At 49.2% G+C, this 22,927-nt stretch overlaps 1 protein-coding gene across 23 annotated transcripts in view; it reads right to left on the bottom strand.

Annotated features, from left to right (window-relative positions):
- Positions 1–22,927, bottom strand: part of Mical3 (microtubule associated monooxygenase, calponin and LIM domain containing 3) — a 202,958-nt gene that overhangs the window by 173,044 nt on the left and 6,987 nt on the right. For 3 of the 23 annotated variants that reach the window (XM_075982891.1, XM_075982909.1, XM_075982911.1), the window contains exon 1: positions 13,277–13,391. The exons of the other annotated variants lie outside the window; for them this stretch is intronic. The gene's annotated coding sequence lies outside the window, so the exon portion shown is untranslated. Of the gene's footprint in view, positions 1–13,276; positions 13,392–22,927 lie in introns of those variants that run through there. 23 annotated transcript variants of the gene reach the window in all.

The following is a 22,927-nucleotide window of genomic DNA, read 5'->3' as shown; positions in this document are numbered from 1 at the left end:
AGAGATCTATCTGCCTCTGTCTCCCAAGCACTGGGATTAAAGGCATGTGCCACCACCACCCAGCAAGATTCGTTTTTTTTTTTGTTTTGTTTTGTTTTTTTTTAGTTTTTCGAGACAGGGTTTCTCTGTAGCTTTGGAGCCTGTCCTGGAACTAGCTCTTGTACACCAGGCTGGCCTCGAACTCACAGAGATCCGCCTACCTCTGCCTCCCGAGTGCTGGGATTAAAGGCATGCGCCACCACCGCCCGGCAAGATTCGTTTTAATAATAAATGAAAACTACATGAAATTCTTCTTTCATAAATGACAGCTTCAGAGGCCTGTAGCCACACCCATCTGCACTGCATTATCTTCAACGCCTTTCCAATATTCCTGGAAGGCTGTCCTCTGAGCATAGGCAAAGCCATCTCATCATCACGATCTCAGACTATTAACAGTCCCTTGTGGAAGTAGGGGATTCCCAGCTGGGCGCGATCCTCCCTGAGCTGCGTGTGGCGGGCACACACTTCAGCATATGAGAAGCGGAAGGTTGGCTGAGGTGGGGATCCTAATGCAGTTTCTGGGAGGTCATCGCCCACCCTGAAATGGAGCTTCACAGAGATGTGGCTGTTTGGGGGTGACCATACTCATTTCTCTAAGTGAGCCCAATGTATTCCCAAAGATGAGCATAAAGTTTCTGGTCGGCAGCTGTCTACCTGGAGAACGTCAGTCAGGAGAAGTCAGAAAACAAAACAAAGGCAGAGTTGAGGGGGCTGCATTGGAAAGGACCCAGCTCCCAGAACTGAAATGCCTACTCCCCAGCCCATACACAAAGTGTGCCGACTCCTCCCACAATGACCCTGCACCCCCATCTCCGACCCTGTTCCCTATCTTCCAATATGACTTCCAAACTGTTACTCTGGACGCACCACCTCCATAACCTCTGTCTATAAGGTGTGCGGAGGCATACACAGACCCTGGGAACCAACTGGCTCTGCGCACGTGCTCACGGCCGTTCTCATCTTTCAGAAAGACCTTCTCAGCTGGCCACTAGCCTGCCTTTCAGGGCTCTGGGAAGAATTCCTGGCTCCCTCTCCTCAGCTCCCACTGTACCCTGTGTCTACCCTCATCACAGCTCTGACCACACGGCAAGGGATTCACCTATTTGTGTGTCTGTCTGCCCAGCGACACCAAGATTCCACCGGGAGAGGAAAGCAGCGTATTCACCTCCAAGCACCCGGGCAGACCCTAGCAGAGAGGTTCAGGTTCAAGGTACTGAGCTCGGCTCCCAGGGAGCAGGGCTGCCATTCACTGCCTATGACGTCCTGGGCTTGCTCTCAACCCTAAGCTACTGCTTCTGTTATAGATCGTTTTCTCTGTGCTGCCCATGGAGAGGTGGCCTTACACTGGAGCACGGTCAACATACCAGGTACAACACTCTAAAAACTGACTATCCTAGCTGGGCAGTGGTGGCGCACGCCTTTAATCCCAGCACTCGGGAGGCAGAGGCAGGCGGATCTCTGTGAGTTTGAAGCCAGCCTGGTGTACAACAGCTAGTTCCAGGATAGGTTCCAAAGCTACAGCGAAACCCTGTCTCAAAAAAACCAAAACCTAACAAACAAACAAAAAGCAATTTGACTGTCGCTCTCCCGGGAGCTATCAGCCGCCAACGAACGGTTCCTGGGGTGGAGGCGAGACTTCACATCTATGTTCACACCTCGCTATGCTGGGATTGGCCGGGCTCGAGCTTTCATGCAGCCTGTGCAGCTGTACTAACTGCTGTGAGTTCGGAGGCTGCAGCCGTGCTGGGTCTGGATGACACTGTGTCCTTGTATTCATCCACTGCCTCTGCATCTTAAACTCTTCCCATCCCTTCTTCAGCAATGATCGCTGAGCCTTAGAAGGGGGCGAAACACAGTTTTCTTTCTTTCTTTTTCTTTTTTTGTTTGTTTTTGTTTTTTTGAGACAGGGTTTCTCTGTAGCTTTGGAGCCTGTCCTGGAACTAGCTCTATAGACCAGGCTGGCCTCAAACTCATACAGAGAGAGCCGCCTGCCTCTGCCTCCCGAGTGCTGGGACTAAAAGCGTGCACCACCACCACCTAGCCAGATGTTCTTGATGAGCAAGAAATAAAAGGGAGGGGGCACAAAGTTGAGTGGGAAAAGAAGGGGAGACAGATAGAAGAAAACACTGTAAAACTTCCCAAAAAACCAAACCTAAAATATTTATAAAGTGTGGGGGAAAAGCAGACATTCCTAAGTGAGCAAACATTTATATAAATAAGAAAAAGTTTTTTAAAGGACGCTCTTCTCACCTAAACAACCATCAATGACCTAAGCTGCATATGATCACACCTCCTCTGTAGGCCAGGGGTCAAACCCGAGGTGGCTCTCCATGTCCTGAGGGTCCATAGTACATGCTAGTGTTTGTATGTCCTCACCTGTGAAATTCAGATGACGTAGAACTGACCATGCATGCATCATCCAAACAAACACTGGGCAGGTCACACAATTGGTCCTCAGAAGTTTATAGCTGTAATCACTCTTGTTTTTCCCAATCAATGACGCATACTATTTTTGCCTTCACACACACACACACACACACACACACACACACACACACACACACACACAGCCTATGTCAGTACTACATCTTCTGAAGCAGGCAGTGACAACATATATTTCCACCAACCTGCCCTTGCCCTAAAATCCAGTACAGTGCGGCAGGTCAAGAGGCTGGATCAATAAGTTAATGAATATATGATTTCAGGAAGTTTAAAAGATTACTAGTAGGAGAGAGAATGCTGAGCAGCAGGGACAAGGCAGACAGTAATCAGAGAGCCAGCAAGAGGGGGAGGCAATTAGAAGGGCGCAAGTGAAGTCAGCCTCGGATGGGTCTGCAGGAGAGGTCCAGCGGCTGGTTGAGCTCCTCCCTGAAGCTGGCACTGCTCAAGCTTCCTGTCCTGCATTCCCGCTCCCAGGACAGGAACCCGCTCCTAGCTCACTGCATGGCCTGAACTCACACATGCTGCCCAAGGCTACTTCTTACCCGAGAGGGAACCCTGTGCCCCAGGCCTGCACTCCAAGTTCAGAAGCAGAGGCATGAAGGGCACTGTGTGCCTAACATGTGCCTGGTGGAATTCTGCCGGCCTGTAGCCGTGAAGCAGAGGCATACCATCTACCACCCCAATGATCCTGAGAAGGAAGTGGAGCCCAGGGAGGTTAAGGAACACACATGAGGTCACACACTCCCATCTGACTCTACCCTTGAGTCAAAACCACTGTGTCTGAGCTGAGAGCGCTCAGGCAAGCTAGTCTCTCCGATCCTTATGCTCCCAACCTATCCAGAGGGCATCACATAACTATGCATACTAGTGTAAGGAGAAAAAAAGAGACCATAACATAAAGGGCACTTCTAAAATAGACACCAGGAGACGGATTCCCTTTCTAACCCAGCCAAATCCCTCCCTTACCACAGGAGCCCTCTCGGTGCCACTGACTGTCCTGCCTGTTGCAGGTGCTCAAGTATGTTTGAGCCTGCAAGAGCTTGCAAAACAACCTGGTAACAAACAAAAGGCAGGCAACTCTACACGGGACGCGTGAGGAGGCAGCGCAGTTGGGAAGACGGCACAGACAACTTCTGGCGTGCCAATGAATAGTGCATGAGCACAAGCTGGGCCAGCCAGCCCCTGCCAACGCAGCAGACACCCTGACTGACAGCCCATGACGGCACCTAGCTCCACCACACCCGCAAGCCAAGACGGCAGGCCAGGGAAGCAGGAGGCCAGGTCCAGCGGCCTCGGTGCCTCTGAGGCTGCATGTCTGGTAGTGAGATGAAGTAAAAGCGACAGGAGAGCAGGGGAGGCTGCTCATCCGTGCAATCACAGGCCTCCGGAAGCTCAAGGCTGCCTGGCCATACAGCAAGACCCTGTTTCAAAACCCAAAACAAAAAGACAAGCAGTCATTTGTACCAATGGCGAAAGATCAGAATGCTTAAAGATCACACACGGACAAAACGTCACGATCCTAGAGAAGGAACTATGTCACACAGACAGGCGCTATTTTATTGGAGGGGAACACATTTCCATGCATCACCTTTAGGCCCATGAGCTCTGGGATCACTGGCCAGAGAAAACTCTACAGGAACAGTGTGGACCAAACATGCTCACCAATGGAATCAAGCCGGTCCACGAGGAACAGAGGCTGGAAGACACCTGACTTGTTTCCTGGCTATACAAGCATTTCCACTGGAACGGAGCTAAGTGACCCAAAGGTCCCGGAAAACGGGAGACTAAAAAGAAGCAAATCTGTATGTCACTGAGCACACAGCATTGAGAGGTCCGAGGAGGCCTTTGTCCACATCTGCCCCCAAATATAGCAACAAAAGGTGGGGACTTCGGAGGGGCATCTGAAAATCTGAAACATGACCACAGGGCTCCACCCAGGCTCCGAGGTCAGAGCAGGAACAGTGTTGGAGCTGTGGCTGCAGAGAAGCCCTGGCCGTCCTAAGATGGTTCTAAACCTCAAAGTGACCAAGAAGACTGTCAGAACACCTGCGAAGAGGGTGTGGCCGGCAGTATATCCTCTAGGAAGGTCTACACTGCCACTGGACTACCTGTCTCTCTACTTGGCAAGCAGTGGCTAGGCACGGACAAGAGCACCTGCCAACAGATCCCCAGTGGGGATGGACCCAGTGGCAGTCAGTCTGCAGGAAGGGGAGGTGGCCCAGCCCTTCCTGCAGCCAGGGTCCTTGGGGAAGAGCTACAAAACAACCCAACCCAGTTGGCAAAATACAAACATCCCAGCCTCAAGCACAGGGGGCAGGTGAAGTCTAGAAAGCCTCACAGTAGTACGCAAGAGACATGCAAGCCAGGTTAGGAGAGTATTGTGCTGCAGCAGTATGGATCTGCTTGCTGCTAAAGTGCAGGGATCCTGACCAAATAAATCACATATCACCATACAGGATGGTGTACTGCTTTTGTGCTGCCCTGCACAAATATGGTAACTTCCTGCAGCCTCTGTAGTTCTTCACTAACACGGCAAGTGCGAATGTGTCAGTACCTGACGCCCTTAGGGAAATTCCCACTCCTTGCTCTCTGGCTGAGCATGACGCGGACCCAGGAGCTCTCCTTATTCCGCCTTCTCTGCCAGGGCTGGGCACACAGCAATCAGCGAATCCTGAGAGCTTGACTCAACTTACCACTGGCTATTTCTGCTTCAATCCCTCGTCCTTTGCTTCCTCAATGGGTCACCTTATATGACGGTAATTATAGGCTCGGCTTTATGCAACTCACTGAGTTTATGGCTATGACCTTACTGTCAAACGGGGGAATGGTGCGTGTACATAGGGCACTTGACCCATGCGGACACTCGGGACGCAGCAACTATGATGGCTACTCTGCGCTCACTGACCATCAAGCCCATTTGTTCAGAGGCCCCTAAAACACCAACGACAGAACGCTGGCTCCCGCCCCCACCTCTGCAAGGCTGGTTTGGAGAATAGCCTACCTGTCTAGGAGACAAACTGACAGCATCCAAGTTTCTAGTTAAATACTTCCTTTTTCCATTTTCACGGGGCAATAGGTGAATCGAACTGGTCAAGGCCTAACTGGGTCAAAGGCTCCACTCTAAAAAGTCCACTGGTCAGTTAATTACACACAGTGGAAGGTTCCCCAGCCGACCTCCTAGCCATAAAGAAACTAAGGTGACAACACCTGATTCGGGCTTCAGCCTTCTTAGCCTTCCTTAGGCCTCTGAAGAGCGCTCAGGACACAGGCTGCAGTCGGGGCTATTCAGTGTCGCCACCATGATCACATGATCAGGGCTGTTATTAGCCCGGTGGTTCCAGCGGGTTGTTCTCCCCACCTCTCCCTTTGCCATTCCAGAACCCTGAAATCCCAATCCCAAGGCAGTGGGGGAGGGGGAGTTGGCTATTCTCCCCCCTCCCTCTTTTCCCCAGGCTCCCAAAGTAGAGAGCCTTCCCAGGCTCCAGAGGCAAGAAAAAGAAGGCAGGATCAAACAAAGCAGAACTCTGTCAGTTTAAATGGTGCTGGGGTTCAAGGGCTCAATCACAGGGCCACGCCCACAGGGCCACGCCCCCAGCCCTGCACAGGTCTTTTAAAGCAGTGAGGGAAAGTCAAAGACAGTGACTGGTTAGCCGCGGGAAAGTCAAAGACAGTGACTGGTTAGCCGCTCGGTTATGTTGTCCCCTTCCCAGAGTTCACCAGAATGAGTCTTTCATCACATATACAACGTAACAGCAGCTGTAGACCCTGCCAGTGCAGAAAGCCCCCTCTGCTGGCCACCAGCCCCTCTCCTCAACTTCACCAGCAATCTCAACTCCAGAGCCAGGCCCTACAGAGGAAAGCAGCCGTTGACAGACACAAAAGGGTTCCACTATCTCCCTGGGCTCTTCCTGTCCAGCAGAAGCTTCTGTCCCCACAGCTTTCACTGAGGTAAAATCCACAGTCCCCCTTCTCCCATCTTTGCTCTGAGGATCTCTTCCTTTCGTGTTTTAAGCTGCAGCAGTCTCCCATCCTCCTGTGTAAATCTAACCAGCCAATGGAGATGTAGCAAGGCGAGAGAAAACCACCTTCCTGTCTTCAACAGTCCTATCAGCATGCCCTCAGACAGCTGAACCGCCCTGGAGAAAACAGCTGATCACACATGACTGAGCCCCGCCAGGACAGCCCTGTCATTCTGCCTCACGGTGTATCTAAGCACCCAGGTGTGTGACCTCTACCCCACCCCACCCAACCCCACCACCCCAGAGGACTCTGACAAGTGGAGCCAAAGACCACAGAGGAGTTGCCTGGAAGGGGAGGGAAAGTCCACTGAATGAATTTAGGTAAATTTCCAAACAACGTCCCCTCCAATTCCCACATAACTGGACAATGTACTGCGTTATCCACGGACGCTAAAGACCAGAAAGGAAGCAGGTGTTCAACTTCCCAGCAGAAGCAGAGAAGAGCAGCCGCCTTTCTGCAGACCTTAGCAAAAGTGCCAGGTCTCCAAGGCTACTATTTCAGCCGGCGAGAAGCTGAAAAGGCCTGAGCACTGGAGATGGCCGCGGCTGCGGGTCGGAGGATCACGTCCCCCATCCCTGAACCACTTCCATCCTCTCTGGTCCCGATCATCCTGTCTGCTTTGATTAAATACTTCACACGCTCCATATATAACTGTCTTTTTCACTTCTGGGGTTTTTCCCCCTAAAGTAATGACTGTCCACTGCAGAAAGTAGGGGTGGAGGGAAAAGCAGGTGTCAGGACCCCCAAAACCTGCCCATTAATCACCACTATGGCCTGGGGCTGGGAAGATACTTCCCAGAGTAAGACCCTAGGCTGACCCCAGCCTTGCTTTTAGCCAGGGCTTTCTGTCACTTCCTTGTCCTGGGATCTCACCAATCCCTAGTTCATCATCTATGAAACAGGGAGCAATACCAAGAATAAGTTATATACACAGAAGTGAAGAGCTGGGGTGCTGCTAGCATAGGCGCTGCCTAGCAACCAAAGAGCAGTGCCATTGCTTACCAGCAATCAGGAAAAGACAATGAATGGTCCACCCGAAGAGGGGTGTGGGCATGTTTTCCTCCAGAGGTACCAATGGAAAGTACCATGAAAAATCCAACTCCAGGATCAATGGAGCTGCACTCAGTTCCTTTATCTAGAAACTGGGAAAACGCTGTACAATAATTTGACTACATTACAGTCCAGCAAGAACCAATGACATCGGGTGGGGGCGTGGCTTGCCTCAGGGAGTGAGGGCCAAGCACCTGCCTCCAGAGAGGATCAACTGGGGAAGAAAAAGAAGTTCACCTCTTCAAAGAAAGGACTGTAACTGAATCCCGAGCCTGGCTTCTGTAAAAATGTCACGCCCAATATCATGCAACATAAACAAACCAATGATGGTTCTTATTTTCCCAAGTACATTAGCTCAGACAGCCTTTTAATCTGCTCTTACGACCAGCTTCAAGTAGGGAGGAGACACACGTGGTGGCTCCCTGCCGAGCCCAGAGCAGAGTCCAGGACTGCTACTCCTGCCTGCTGGTCCAGCTTCAGGAATCCTGGCCACTTCTCAGATGTCACTGCCTGGGAAAATTAAGTAATGATTCTAGTTCCACTTGGACATGCCAATGCACCAAGTAAAATCCTCACCTACAAGAGCAATCAACACACACACACACCTAAAGAGTAATCAACACCCCAGAGGCAGAGGCAGGCAGATCTCTGAGTTCGAGGCCAGCCTGATCTACAGAGCTAGTTCCTGGACAGTCAGGGCTACAGAGAGAAACCCTGTCTCGAATCATCCCCCCCAAAAAGTAATCAACAGATGGAAGAAAGGGTCGGCTCCCCTACTGAATGGCAGTTAAGAAAGGCCATCCTTTCTTTCACAGTGCCAACACTGAACCTGGAGAGATGGCTCAATGGTTAAGAACACTCACCTCTCTTCCAGAAGACTAAAGTTCAACTCCCAGGACCCATGTCAGGCAGCTCACAACCACTTGTAACTCCAGCTCGAGGATCTGACACCCTCGTCTTGCCTCCAAGGGCGCCTGCACACATGTGACACACACAGAGACACACTCACACTCCCCTGTAAATAAAAATAACTATTTAAAATGGCAACATATTGCTGGGTGTAGTGGGTCACATGGGTCATCTCCGCACTCATGAAGTAGAGGCAGAAGGATCAGGGGCTCCCTTGCCACAAAGCAGAATTAGGCAGGTCATCCTTGGCTATATAAGGAGTTCAAGGCTAGCCCAGACTATACAGGAACCTATCTTAAAAAAAAAAAAGGAACACACAAGGGTCAGATATAGTGGTAATTCCAGCACTGAGGCAGAAGCTTCGAGGGTGTAGAATCAGCCTGGGTTACTTAGCAAGTTAAGGCCAGACTGGAATAAACATAAAGAGACCCTGTCTCCAAACAAACCAACCAACGAACAACAACAAAAAATGTATAAGGCAGATGGAAAATCTCAGTTTTCCTTCTTTGATTTCTCCCAGTCTAGAAGTGTTTCACTTACAACCTCCTATTAAAATGTCTAGAAAGCTAAGACGTGGGAGAGGGAGGGAGGGAGGGGAACTGATCTCCCAGTGCACAGAAAGGAGGATGAGAGGCTCAACTCCATCCCCACCCAGGTTTTCCAAAGAACACCTAACATGTACTCTCAGCACTGTGCAAAGAACACCTCCATGTCCTCAAACCGTGAGAAGAACATCTACTATGTCCTCAGCACCGCAAGAACACCTACCATGTCCTCAGCACCATAAGAACACCTACTATGTCCTCAGCACCGCAAGAACACCTACCATGTCCTCAGCACCATAAGAACACCTACTATGTCCTCAGCACCGTGAGAACATCTACCATGTACTCAGCACCGTGAGAAGAACACCTACCATGTACTCAGCACCATGAGAAGAACACCTACCATGTCCTCAGCACCATAAGAACACCTACCATGTCCTCAGCACCATAAGAACACCTACTATGTCCTCAGCACCGCAAGAACACCTACCATGTCCTCAGCACCATAAGAACACCTACTATGTCCTCAGCACCGTGAGAACATCTACCATGTACTCAGCACCGTGAGAAGAACACCTACCATGTACTCAGCACCATGAGAAGAACACCTACCATGTCCTCAGCACCATAAGAACACCTACTATGTCCTCAGCACCGCAAGAACACCTACCATGTCCTCAGCACCATAAGAACACCTACTATGTCCTCAGCACCGCAAGAACACCTACCATGTCCTCAGCATCATAAGAACACCTACTATGTCCTCAGCACCGTGAGAAGAACACCTACTATGTCCTCAGCACCATGAGAAGAACACCTACTATGTCCTCAGCACCATAAGAACACCTACTATGTCCTCAGCACCGCAAGAACACCTACCATGTCCTCAGCACCATAAGAACACCTACTATGTCCTCAGCACCGCGAGAAGAACACCTACTATGTCCTCAGCACCGTGAGAAGAACACCTACTATGTCCTCAGCACCGTGAGAAGAACACCTACCATGTCCTCAGCACCATGAGAAGAACACCTACTATGTCCTCAGCACCGTGAGAAGAACACCTACTATGTCCTCAGCACCGTGAGAAGAACACCTACCATGTCCTCAGCACCATGAGAAGAACACCTACTATGTCCTCAGCACCGCAAGAACACCTACTATGTCCTCAGCACCGTGAGAACATCTACTATGTCCTCAGCACCGTGAGAACACCTACTATGTCCTCAGCACCATAAGAACACCTACTATGTCCTCAGCACCATGAGAAGAACACCTACTATGTCCTCAGCACCGTGAGAAGAACACCTACCATGTACTCAGCACCATGAGAAGAACACCTACCATGTCCTCAGCACCATAAGAACACCTACTATGTCCTCAGCACCGTGAGAAGAACACCTACCATGTCCTCAGCACCATAAGAACACCTACTATGTCCTCAGCACCGTGAGAACACCTACTATGTCCTCAGCACCATAAGAACACCTACCATGTCCTCAGCACCATAAGAACACCTACTATGTCCTCAGCACCATGAGAAGAACACCTACCATGTCCTCAGCACCGTGAGAACACCTACTATGTCCTCAGCACCATAAGAACACCTACTATGTCCTCAGCACCATGAGAAGAACACCTACTATGTCCTCAGCACCGTGAGAACACCTACTATGTCCTCAGCACCATAAGAACACCTACTATGTCCTCAGCACCATGAGAAGAACACCTACCATGTCCTCAGCACCGTGAGAACACCTACTATGTCCTCAGCACCATAAGAACACCTACCATGTCCTCAGCACCATAAGAACACCTACTATGTCCTCAGCACCATGAGAAGAACACCTACCATGTCCTCAGCACCGTGAGAACACCTACTATGTCCTCAGCACCATAAGAACACCTACTATGTCCTCAGCACCATGAGAAGAACACCTACTATGTCCTCAGCACCGTGAGAAGAACACCTACCATGTACTCAGCACCATGAGAAGAACACCTACCATGTCCTCAGCACCATAAGAACACCTACTATGTCCTCAGCACCGCAAGAACACCTACCATGTCCTCAGCACCATAAGAACACCTACTATGTCCTCAGCACCGCAAGAACACCTACCATGTCCTCAGCACCATAAGAACACCTACTATGTCCTCAGCACCGTGAGAAGAACACCTACTATGTCCTCAGCACCATAAGAACACCTACTATGTCCTCAGCACCATGAGAAGAACACCTACTATGTCCTCAGCACCGTGAGAAGAACACCTACCATGTACTCAGCACCATGAGAAGAACACCTACTATGTCCTCAGCACCATGAGAAGAACACCTACTATGTCCTCAGCACCGTGAGAAGAACACCTACTATGTCCTCAGCACCATGAGAAGAACACCTACCATGTCCTCAGCACCATAAGAACACCTACCATGTCCTCAGCACCATAAGAACACCTACTATGTCCTCAGCACCGCAAGAACACCTACTATGTCCTCAGCACCATGAAAAGAACACCTACTATGTCCTCAGCACTGTGAAAAGAACACCTACTAAGTCCTTAGCACCGTGAAAAGAACACCTACTAAGTCCTCAGCACCGTGAGAACACCTACTATGTCCTCAGCACCGTGAAAAGAACACCTACTACGTCTGCAGCACTGCGGGAAGCACCCTTCCCTCATGATCTTCTCTCCCACACCTAGAAACCACAGGATACAAACATCCTGGTAGGCGAAAGCCCCAACCGGCTGGCAGTCAAGTTTTAGACTTCTCAAAAGTCGGCCCTATCCTAAACACAGAAAAGAGCTCTAGCTGAGGCACCAGATCCAAGTTCTAAACAATTCTTTGTGGAACCACCCACCAAACAGTCATAGCTGTAATTCTGAAATCAACTCCTGCTACTTAGTACACCGCTAAAAGATACGTTAAGACTTTTACAACCTAGCGCCTAAGAAAAGCTCACTGTAGGGCTAGAAGAACTGACTTGAGTGCATGTGGCAATCAAGAACGAAATTTATGACATCCTCTTAAAGGCTCTAGGGAGACACGCTCACAGAAGGCAGCCACAAAGAACAGCATCCTCGGTGGCTGGGTCTTGGGTGAACTTATTCCTGCTGGCAGCAGCAATCTGTAAGATGTCTTTCCCGTCATAAAATCTCACTCTCACCATCAACCCAAATGATTGTGTGTGCGGCAGACTGTCAAATGGGGCCAAACACACACTGATGTCCTGGTATTTAAATGCTATCCTCTCCATCCACGGCGCACTTTAAATAAACAAATACCACTGTCTGAAATGATCTCCGTTGCTCTGCATTAGTCCATTTCACACAAGCCATAATTAATGTCTGACTTAAGCACTAAAATCAAAGCACTACGGATGTGGTGTGTATTCTTGGAAACAACTTTCTGTCTCCAGACTCGGGAGGAAAAAAAAAAATCAGTCAAGATACAAGGCTGACCCACGACCCCAATTGCGCCGAGGCGCCTGAAGGACCCCTTCTTCCCAGCAACAATTGTGAAAGAGCTGGATGATGCGGTCCCTGCCAAGTAGAGACGCCAAAACCTGCAATCGGCCATCACGCCGGCTGGCTGGCTGAGAACACCAGACAAACCCATATCTGGGTAGGGCTCTCCAAGGTTATTCTTAAGCGAGGGATGTCTAGTGCGCCACGGGAACCTCCAACAGTGTTGTCACTTTGAAAGGCAGTTAGGAAGGGGGGGGGGCGGCGCTGAAATAAGAGGCCCCGGTGGTTGCCTGCACCCCACTCAGTCTACCACCAGACGGAAATGTCAAGAGTTCCCTCGTGGCCACCTGCCATAACGACCTCAGCAACCTACACACTGCGCCTGCTGGGATCCAGACTAGTGACATCGGGGAGCGCAGTCCCACTCCGGGCTGGGTCTTCACCCCTACAAAGCCGCCTTGGGCACACCCAGTACAAGCCGCTTATTCCTGTTCCTACTAGCGAGATAGCTCTCTTGAGTTCCCCCAGGGCGCGACCTGACCTAGCACCCGATTTCTGGAGGTCAGGGACCCGGACACGGGCCCGGCAGCGCGGGAAGCGCAGAGGGGCTTCCTCGCCGCACGCGTCCGCCGGAGGCAGGCTCCAGGCACAGGGCGGGCCGGAGGTTCGAGGCTGTCCGACAGGGTTGTCTCCAGCCACACATCGCGCCCAAAGCCATCGGGGACCCAGCCGCCGACCCCCGGTACACCGAGGCGCAGCGTGGGCGGGATGCGGCTGTTCTCCAGGAGCGCGGTGCTCACCTCTGCTTCATCCTGCTGTGTCCTCGTGGCCGGCGGGGCCACCCAGCCGCGCGCCGGGACACGCAGCCGCAGCCCCCGCGCGCTAGCCAGCAGCGTCCGGCGCGGCAGCAGCAGCAGCGGCGGCGGCGGCAGGAGCGGCGCCGCCGGGGCGGGGCGGGCACATGGGAGGGCGGGGGCTGCGGCCCTCCAGGCTAGACCACCGACCCCAATGGGGGTGATCGAGCTCAGGGCTCCTGCAGATCGCTCGTGCTTCTCGTTCTTAGAGACTGGGTTGCCACTTCCAGGATCGGTTCAATCAAAATCTCACGGGTCACAGCAGAAGATAAAGGAATGCACAGCTGCCACTCCCTCCCTCCTGCTCCCCCCCCACGGCCTGGACCATATGGTACATTCCAGAATAACCAACGGAGTAGGCGAGGAAAGAGGTGATTGGCTGGGAATCTTGGAAGGGGCGAGAAGCCACACAAAACGGCCAACTGGATAACACTGGGGGCATATCAAAACCGGCCAGACCCGGGACTGGAGGACGCCCTTAAAGGGGACTTGTTTGTTGCTCTCAGAAGCCGCCACCAAACAAAGCTAGAATTCTCTTCCTGATCTCATCCAGATGGGACAGAATAGAGATGTGTCGATTTCCGGGAGGAAAGCTATGGAAAACTTTGGAGAATTGAAATCTACTATATGACTTTGAGTGGGTAACGCCAACTCCCTGCCTCAGTTTCCTTTTCCAATCCAATGAGGACGTTGGATGAGGAGGTTCCACTTGACCTCTAGGAAGCCTTTCTCTTTATTTCCTCATCCCTTGCATGCGATTATTAATCTCTTCAATTCCAGGCATCTTGAGTTTTGGTTGGAAGAGGGTAGACCTTCTGACACCACACCTTCACAGACGGTATAGCCTGTAGTCTCTTATCGCGGGTAGGTAGGTCGAATATTCTTTTGAGGCCCTTACATATGTTAAAGAAGAGCATTCTTCTACCCGGGTGTGTAGACCCCGCCTCCTAAGGTCTGCGTTCCCAGAGGCTGACGAAGCTTCTGTTAATTCTTCACTGGCCTGCTGGACTGTGCTGGATTCCGGCCTTCAGCAACAAATCCACGGCTGATGACCCTTGGGCCCTGCTGAAGAGTGTTCCTGGCTGGTGTGTAGTACACCACTCACCTACACAGGATTCCCGGTTCTCTCAGTAGCCCTCCATGTCTAGCTGAAGACCTCGCTAACATTCCTGAAGGCCTTGTCTGCTCTGTTTTGGACTATCACCCCAGAAAGCCAGAACTGCCTCAGACCCATTGCTCTGTACATTTTTTAAAACTTATTATTTGGGGGGTGCTGGCGGGCACGTGTGGAGGTCAGAGGACAACTTTCAGGAATCAGTTCTCTCCTTCTACCATGGGTCCTTAGGGATCAAATTTGGTGACCAATGCGTTTTATTGATGAACTCTCTCGCAGGCCCTCCACTTCCTTCATTTCAGAAATTTTCAGCCTGTGGTCCTCAGCGTCCAAACTGTACGGATGCCTTTCCTAAGAGTTCCACTTGCAGCCAGACAATGCATCTTCCAACCATTGTCCAGAGACTCCCAGAAGTCTGGTTCTGATAGGCAGCCTTCCTGGACGGGCTAACGTAGTTGCTGACATATACGTCCTCCCATTTCTACCTTGTGCCCTCGTGACCCCAATTTTCCATGTTTTCTGTCCCCAGATGTAGTCCTCTTTCCCTGGAATCCCACAGCTGCTGCTGCTTGTGTTTATTAACTGTTATGGTTTACATAAGGAGCGTCCTTCAGAAAGGCTCCAGTCTTTGCTGCTGGGTCCCCAGCTGGTTGGCTATTTTGGGAGGTGCTGGAAACTTTAGGAGGCGGGGCCTAACTGGATGAAGTAGGTCATTAGGAGTCAGGCCTTGGAGTTATCTTGCCCCTGACCTCTTCCTGTCTTTCTGCTCACTATCCACCGTGAGGTGCATGTGTTCCTGCGTTCCTGCTACCCTGCTCCTCTGCTTGTGAGCAGGGGCCCTAAGTCAACGGAGCCAGGAACCAAAGATGGAAACCCACGAATTAAAAGAATTCCTCCCTTAGATTGTTTATGTGAGGTATGTTTGTGTGAAGAAACTGACTAACCAGAACCGTATATCTTACGTGCTGGGGAAGTGCGTTATTTCCATCCTGAGAGAAAAACAGTGTGGAGGAGCTAGCTCATCCGTGCAGGGAGAAGCCTGGCTCTAGTGGCTACGCTCAGAGTCCTACAGCGCAGCCCTGTGCTGGGGACGGGGAAGGGGGAAGGGTTGAGGTGAGGGATTGTTTTGTTGTTAGCTTGACATATGCCAGGAGTATTTGGGAATCTCAACTAAGGAAGTACCTCCGTCAGATTGGCCTGTAGGGAAGTCTGTGAGGCATTTTCTTGATTAATGATTGATGTAAGAGGACCCAGCCAACTGTGGGCAGTGCCACCCCTGGGCAAGTGGGTCCTGGGGTATGTAAGAAAGCAGGCTGAGCAACGTGGGGAGCACGGCAGTAATCAGCACCCCTCCACGGCTTCTGCATCAGCTCCTGCCTGGCATCTAGTCATGATGGACTACAGCTATAAGCTGAAAGAAACACTTTCCTCAAGTTGGTTTTGGTCACGGTGGGTTTTTTTTTTATCATAACAACTGAAAACAAACCAAGACAAACGTTGTCCCCTATTTTTCATAAATCTACAACACTCTAATAGGAGATCATGCCAGGGCTGGGGGCCCTAGGTAGAGTGAATACTTGGCTTGCTGGAAGCCCCAGGTTTGATCCCAAACAAAAGAGAGGGAAAGGGGGAGAAAAAGAAGCAGGGATGGGAAGAGAGCAGAGGGGGAAAGAATGTCAAACACACACTTCTGTTTCTGTATGTAGAATATCATTTGAACGGTAAAGCAAGCTGTGTGAAACTCAGGCCGAAGTTTATCTCCGAAAGGAATGAAACAGCAGCTCACATAGCAGCCCAACATGGCCGAGGTTACGAAAACTGCTAAATAAGACTATCTGTCCCTTGGTAGGCAGAGGCAGCAACGGTCGCAAGTTCCAGGTCAGCCTGGTGTACGTTCTGAGATCCTGCCTGAGCAAAACCAGAGCTTTGGGCTGTAACTCGGTATACATGTCGCCTTGGGTTCCGTCCCCGAGACCTCCAAAGCAAAATAAACGGAGCCTGGTCTTCCAAACTGTATGTTCTGTCCGCTGCAATCTCCCACTCCCTCACAATCCTTTTACAACATGTAACAACTAGGCAACACTTGTAAGCACCAAGGAAAGAAATACAGAATAGCAAAATCTGCGAGGACAGGTTCAGGGGCTATGGTAGAAGAGGTGCTCACCCTGAGTGTGTTACGTCTCTGCAATGTTGGCATGTTCGGTGGCAGAAGAAGAGAAAGTGTTCCCACCACCTGGCATGCTTGGAGCTGGAATGAGCTCTCTGAGCTTCCATGAGGAAGGGCAGTGTGTATTGCCTCTGCACCAAGTGTTTAGTAAAAATATTCCACCCCACTAGCAGTTAGACTACAACCCTGAAAATGCAGGCTGTGCTAATTGTTTTCTTTTTTTTTTGAGACAGGGTTTCCTCTGTGTAGCTCTGGAACTCACTCTGTGGACTCAGAAATCTGCCTGCCTCTGTCTCCTGAGTGCTGGGATTAAAGGCGTGTGCCTCCCTGTCTTAAAAGAAAAAAGTATTTAAATTGTATTTATTTGTGTGTGTGTGTGTGTGTGTGTGTGTGTGTGTGTGTCTGTAAGTCAGAAGACAACTTGTGTCCTCTCCTTCCAGCATCTGAGTCCCGATTACAGAACCTGGATTGGCAGGCTTGATTGCAAACCTCTTGCCAGCCCACGCTCACATGATTTTACTAGTATGTCTCCCTGTTGCTAGGGTTTCGTCCTTAAGGTCCCACCAGGGAATTCCCAAGCTTCCTATAACTAAGAAACTCCCATAATGCTTTGGACAGGCTCAGATGTTGGATAGGAGAATCAAAAAGGAAGGGCAGCATGGTTTAGAAGGAACTTCATTCCTGACCTGTATCCCCTGTCACAGGGATCCAGCAGAGAAAAGGATGAGGTGCTTCAAGTCCTTGCCTCTGGGGCTGGAGAGATGAGTCAGCAGTTAAGAGCACTGGCTGCTCTTCCCGAGGACCCAGGTTTGATTCCCAGACCCCACGTGGCAGCTCACAACCACATGTAACTCCAGGGGATCTGAAGTCCTTTCTTTTGGCCTCCAGAGACACCAAGCATGCACCTGGGACACAGCATTACATGCAGGCAAAACACCCATATACATAATAATAATGATGATGATAATAATAATAATAAAGTAACCTTTAAAAACATCTTTGCCTTCCTCTTCTATACCAAAGTCCTAGCTTTGAACTAGCCCAGTCTGCTGGAAGACAGCTAAGGGATGCATGGGTGGCAGTGTCCCAGGACTGGAGACATCCCTGGGCTCTGAGTTTATCCCTAGACTGCTTTAACACACACACACACACACACACACACAGTAATTCTTGGTTTATATGTTTTTGCCCTGCTGGCAGGCAGAAAGAAAAATTAAATACAACTTGACAAAAATCACGTGTCTATGTCTGCATCGGTTTTTTCACAGAGCAATAGTCCCAAAGCTGAGAAAGGGTTTTTCAGACTCGCAGGCCTGCATCTGCTTACAAGAGTCAGGAGTTCTACATAGCAATTGCAGGTAAAACCAAGATGGGACTGTGGAGAGAAAATCAGTTGCCAAAGCCACCCTGCAAACTAGAGCCACCAGCTCACTGACTACTGCAGAATCCTAGGGTCCCACGGCCTCAGAGAGAGACTTCCCATGCCAGCTTCAGAGGGGTTCTGACCAGCTCTAGAAACTAAGCAACTCTTACCAACAAGGTTTTTGGTTTTCCCGGGCTTATGTCTTTATTTTAAGGTTAGCGGTGCTGAAAAGAGAGCCAAGGGTTTTGTACCTGCCAGGCAAGGGTTGCGACTTTGAGCTAATGAATCCTCAGCCCCACATCTTCATGCGTAGTTGCATTATCTGAAATTTAGCTGTGTATATACATAGATTCGTTGGTACACATGAGCCTGCGCTCTTTGAGCCTCTGTGTCAGTCCAGACTAAATGCTGTGCACTTGTAGAAACCACAGGCAAACCTACCCTAGTGAGGAGGGGATGAACCAGCTAAGGGTTCCCGATTCTACTTGTTCAGGACAGTGTTTTTTTAAATAGAAACATGGGCGGGGGAGGGGGTAGATGATATGATACAGTGAGTAGAGGCCCTAAGGACCTGAGTTTGAGTCCCCTGAACACACATGGAAGGAGAGAACCAGCTCCCACAGGTTGTTTTCTGACGTCCACAGGCATGCCCGCACATATATACAAAATAATAAATGTAATAAAAATATTAAACACACTGCCTGTCCATCTTTTGGATAAGATCAAGTGTGAAATCTAGCACATCTGAAACACGTAGTGGCACAGACTTGTAATCTCAGCACTTGAAAGGCTGAGGCAGGAGGATCAGAGTCAAAGCTAGCTTGGGCCATCATTGACCCTGTTTCAAAAACAAAAATTCAATGAAGCTACAAAAACACATTAAGGGGTTCCTGGGAGCACAAGCGCAGCTGTGTGTACAGCAGCGCCCCCTTCCTGCAGGGGCTGTGGTTGCACTGCCACCTAGAATTGCAGATAGATAACTTCCAAGAATGATTGACAAACTGAGATTTTTGAGGTCATTGTGGGACTTTTGTAACTAAAGTAGGAAGGACTTCTACAGTACTTTAGCCCACACAAGCCTTCAAAACTGGACCCGAAACTCAGATTACTTTTTAAAAAGGGATTATTTATCATCATCATCATTATTATTCCCAAATGCCAATAAACAATTACATGCAGATTTAAACGGGATAGCTTTTCTTCTCCTGTTCACATGAGTTGGCAATTGAAGGTGTTAAATCTTGGCTGGGGGGGGGGGGGCTGGAGAGATGGCTCAGTGGTTAAGAGCACTGTCTGCTCTTCAAGAGGTCCTGAGTTCAATTCCCAGCAACCACATGGTGGCTTCAAACCATCTGTAAAGAGATCTGGCGCCCTCCTCTGGCATGTGGGTATAAATGGAGGCAGAAAGTTGTATACATAATAAATCTTTAAAAAAAAAAATCTTGGCTAGGGCTGGAGACATAGCTCAGTGACACTTTCTACTCTTCCAGAGGACCTAAGTTCATACAGTTCCAGCACCCACAAGGCAGTTAAAAAAGACTGTTTTAGGAGATCAAACACTCTCTTCTGGTCTCCATGGCTACTCCACTTACACTGGTGCACATACCTACACATAGAAGAAGCAGACATATATTATTTATACACACAAATACATATTAAACCTTAAACATTTTTCCTTGGTATAATGTCTTAACAAAGACAACACAAAGGTATTGGAATAGTTACGTGAAGTGAAACAATATTGGAAGAGAAGTTATTGGTATACTATTAATAGTCTGAGCAGCCGCACCCTGTCTCTGGATACCTTGTAGCGCTTGCACAAAGCAGTTGAACTCATGGAAAGGTCTCAGCCAGTTTCTTCTGCAGTTCTCCTGGAGTGTGGTCGTGCAGAGACCCTCCTTCCACGGCTTTCTCCCATGAGCTACTTCAAAGACAAGGAGCCCCTGACAGCACGTCCACCTCAAGTACCAATTGGTCACACTGTCCCTTCTGCTGCAGATCTAATATGTGCATTTTTACTGTCGTGAAAACATGCTAAGACTCCCTGAGAAGAATCCCGGGTACAGATGCAGCTGGCTCACCCACCAGAAACTGTCGCTCTGTCTGAGGATCTGAAGTATGTCAGCAGCGACATTCTCCAGAGCTGTCAAACTCGTGAAGAATGTGACCTGCCAAAAGTAACCATCACACCCCACTAGCTCTGAGGAGCCGGAGAACATCATCCTTGGCTTACTTCCCTGTGTGGGGTGATCGTGTTATAATTAGGCAGACAATTTACTAATCGGAAAAGCTTCGAGGCTGCGCATAGTGACACATACCTTTAATCTTAGGGAGGCAGAGGTAGGTGAGTCTCTGTGAGTTCAAGACCAGCCAGGGTTTCAGTCTGATATAAGCCATTTAAAATTTCCTTTTTACTTCTACATTTACTTATTTTTCTGAGGGAAAGGGATGCATGTCACAGTGCTCAAGTGGAGTCAGAGGACAACCTGTGGGAGTCAGTTCTTTTCCCTCCATTCTGTGGATTCCTGGAATTGCTGTCAAGCTCTGCTGGCAAGCACCCTTTATTCCCTGAGCCATCCCACTGGCCCTAAACTGGTCCTGTGACACATTAAGTTTGAAAATAATATGATTTTTTTTCTAAGTCACAAGGAGCTTGTTACAGCAAATGTTTTCATGGCATTTGACAGAACTCAGAATGATTTCTTTGAAACAGGTTCAAATCTAAAAATAAAATCAAGTAAAACTAACTCAGTGAGGAAAAGTCTCTATTTAAAAAAGAAAAAATTCAAACCACCAAAACATACATTTTATATAATAACAAAGTATAAAAAAAGTGAAATAAACTGGATTTGGAGAGATGGCCCAACAGTTAAGAGCACTTACTGCTGGTCTAAAAGAACATATACAGTTAAGCAGTTAAGAGCACTGGTTGCTCTTCCAGAGGACCCAGGTTCGATTCCCAGACCCCATGTGGCAGTTCACTACCCTCTGTAACTCCAGTTCTGGGGACCCAACACCTCTTCTGGCCTCAGCAGACACCAGACTTGCATTGTGGTGCATGAACATCCATGTGAGCAAAGCACCCAGACACAGAAAATAATAAATAAATCTTTTGAAAAATGAAGCCAACTGACAGAATGAAGAAGACAATTGGTAATAGATGTGAGAACCTCAGAGCCTGTCCAGATGCTTTTTCCTTTTGCTGTTCCATACTTAGAGCAGGTCTGGTGAGAAATATAATTTTCCTGAAAAACCTATTAGGAAGTTAGAGGAAATAACTTCAAAACTATTTAAAAATCTTATAAATAATATGAACGTGCGTCCGCTTCAAGAGCCAGGCGTCCCTTGCTTCTCTGAAGACAGAACCCTGACTGGGAAAGCGCCGAGGAAAACACACACAGACAGCACATCAGCACAGCCAACGCCAGTCACCACTTCTGACTCTAGGCCTGGCATGACAACTGCCAGGTCAGATGAAATGGCCCAAGGCACTTGTCACCAAGTTTGGGGACCCGAGTTCAAGTTCCAGGATCCATGTGGTGAAAGGAGAGAACCAACTCTCACAAGCTGTCCTCTGACTTCCTCGTACACCATGGCACAGAAGAATAAACACATATACACATAAACTAAATAAATAAACAATAAAAAAGATTAACTTGGGGTTTAAAAGATACTATAGGTTCTACCCTAGCATTGTAAAAACGGGTAGCATAATGCAATGACAAGAAGTTAATTAAAAAAAAAATTAGGAGAAAAGCAGGGGCTCTACCTAAGCTCAAGCGTCCACACAGTTGGTCACTAAACGGACACCATACAGAGTCACCTTCAGCCCCAGGCCTGCTGGGGCACCAGGGAAAAATGAGGCTAGACCCTCCCTGCAAAGCTCTTCCTCCTGGATCTCCTTGCCAGTTCACCCGAGGGTGCTGTCCCAATATCTTTTATGTGTGCTGAATCATGATCCAGGGACCTAGGGGATCCCAAGGCCATGCACTTTTGACTACTAGGCTGGGACACTTGGTGCCATTGGCTTCATGCTCAACATTTGTGGGGTTGCCCGCCCTGCATCCACCATACCCAGGAACAGGACTTGAAGGCAGCAAGGTGACACTGAGCTCAAGGCCCTGTTGTTCCAATTATGAGCTAGTGGCAGGAAGCCTGACTAAAGGCACTCTGACCTCCCTTCCTAGACTGTGAGTGGGAAGCAGAGAGCCACAGAGGAATGAGAAAGATCAGGGTGCTGTGAAACATTTAATTGTGTAAAGTTATGTTACATTTGTTTATGCTGTGGAATATTGCTTTAATTGTGTAAAGTTATGTTACATTTGTTTATGCTGTGGAATATTGCTTTAATTGTGTAAAGTTATGTTACATTTGTTTATGCTGTGGAATATTGCTTTAATTGTGTAAAGGTGTGCCACATTTGTTTCCGCTACATTTGTTTAATTATGTATGTAAAGATGTGTTGCTGTTTCGCCTTGCCTGCCTGAGACACCTGATTAGTCTAATAAAAAGCAAAATGACCAATAGCTAGATAGGAGAGGAACAGATGTGGCTGGCGGACAAAGGGAATAAGTAGGGGGAGAAATCTAGGCTTGAGAGGAGCAAGAAAAGAGAGAGCCGGGGAGAAAGGATGGGAGCTGCCCAGGGCCAGCTAGCCAGTCAGGCAGACGCCAGCCAGACATAGAGACGGCAGGAAAGTAAGATATACAGAAAGAAAGGTAAAAGGCCTCAAGGGAAAACATAAAGAGAAACATTAAAATAAGAGCTAAGGTAAGGCCAAGCATTCACAACTAATAAGAAATTTCCACTTCATGATTTAGGAGCTGGTTGGTGGCCTAAAAGAAAAAGCCTGATACACCAGGGCAAGTTCTCCCAACCAAGAACATGCCGAGAAAGAGAGCTAGTCACTTTTAGATCCCTTCCCCGCCTGCCTGGTTCTCATCCTTCCTGGTA

The sequence above is a fragment of the Microtus pennsylvanicus genome, chromosome 8 (assembly GCF_037038515.1).
Source record: "Microtus pennsylvanicus isolate mMicPen1 chromosome 8, mMicPen1.hap1, whole genome shotgun sequence".
Lineage (NCBI taxonomy): Eukaryota > Metazoa > Chordata > Mammalia > Rodentia > Cricetidae > Microtus > Microtus pennsylvanicus.
The sequence above is the reverse complement of the archived record's forward strand: the minus strand, read 5'-3'. Positions and strand labels throughout refer to the sequence as shown.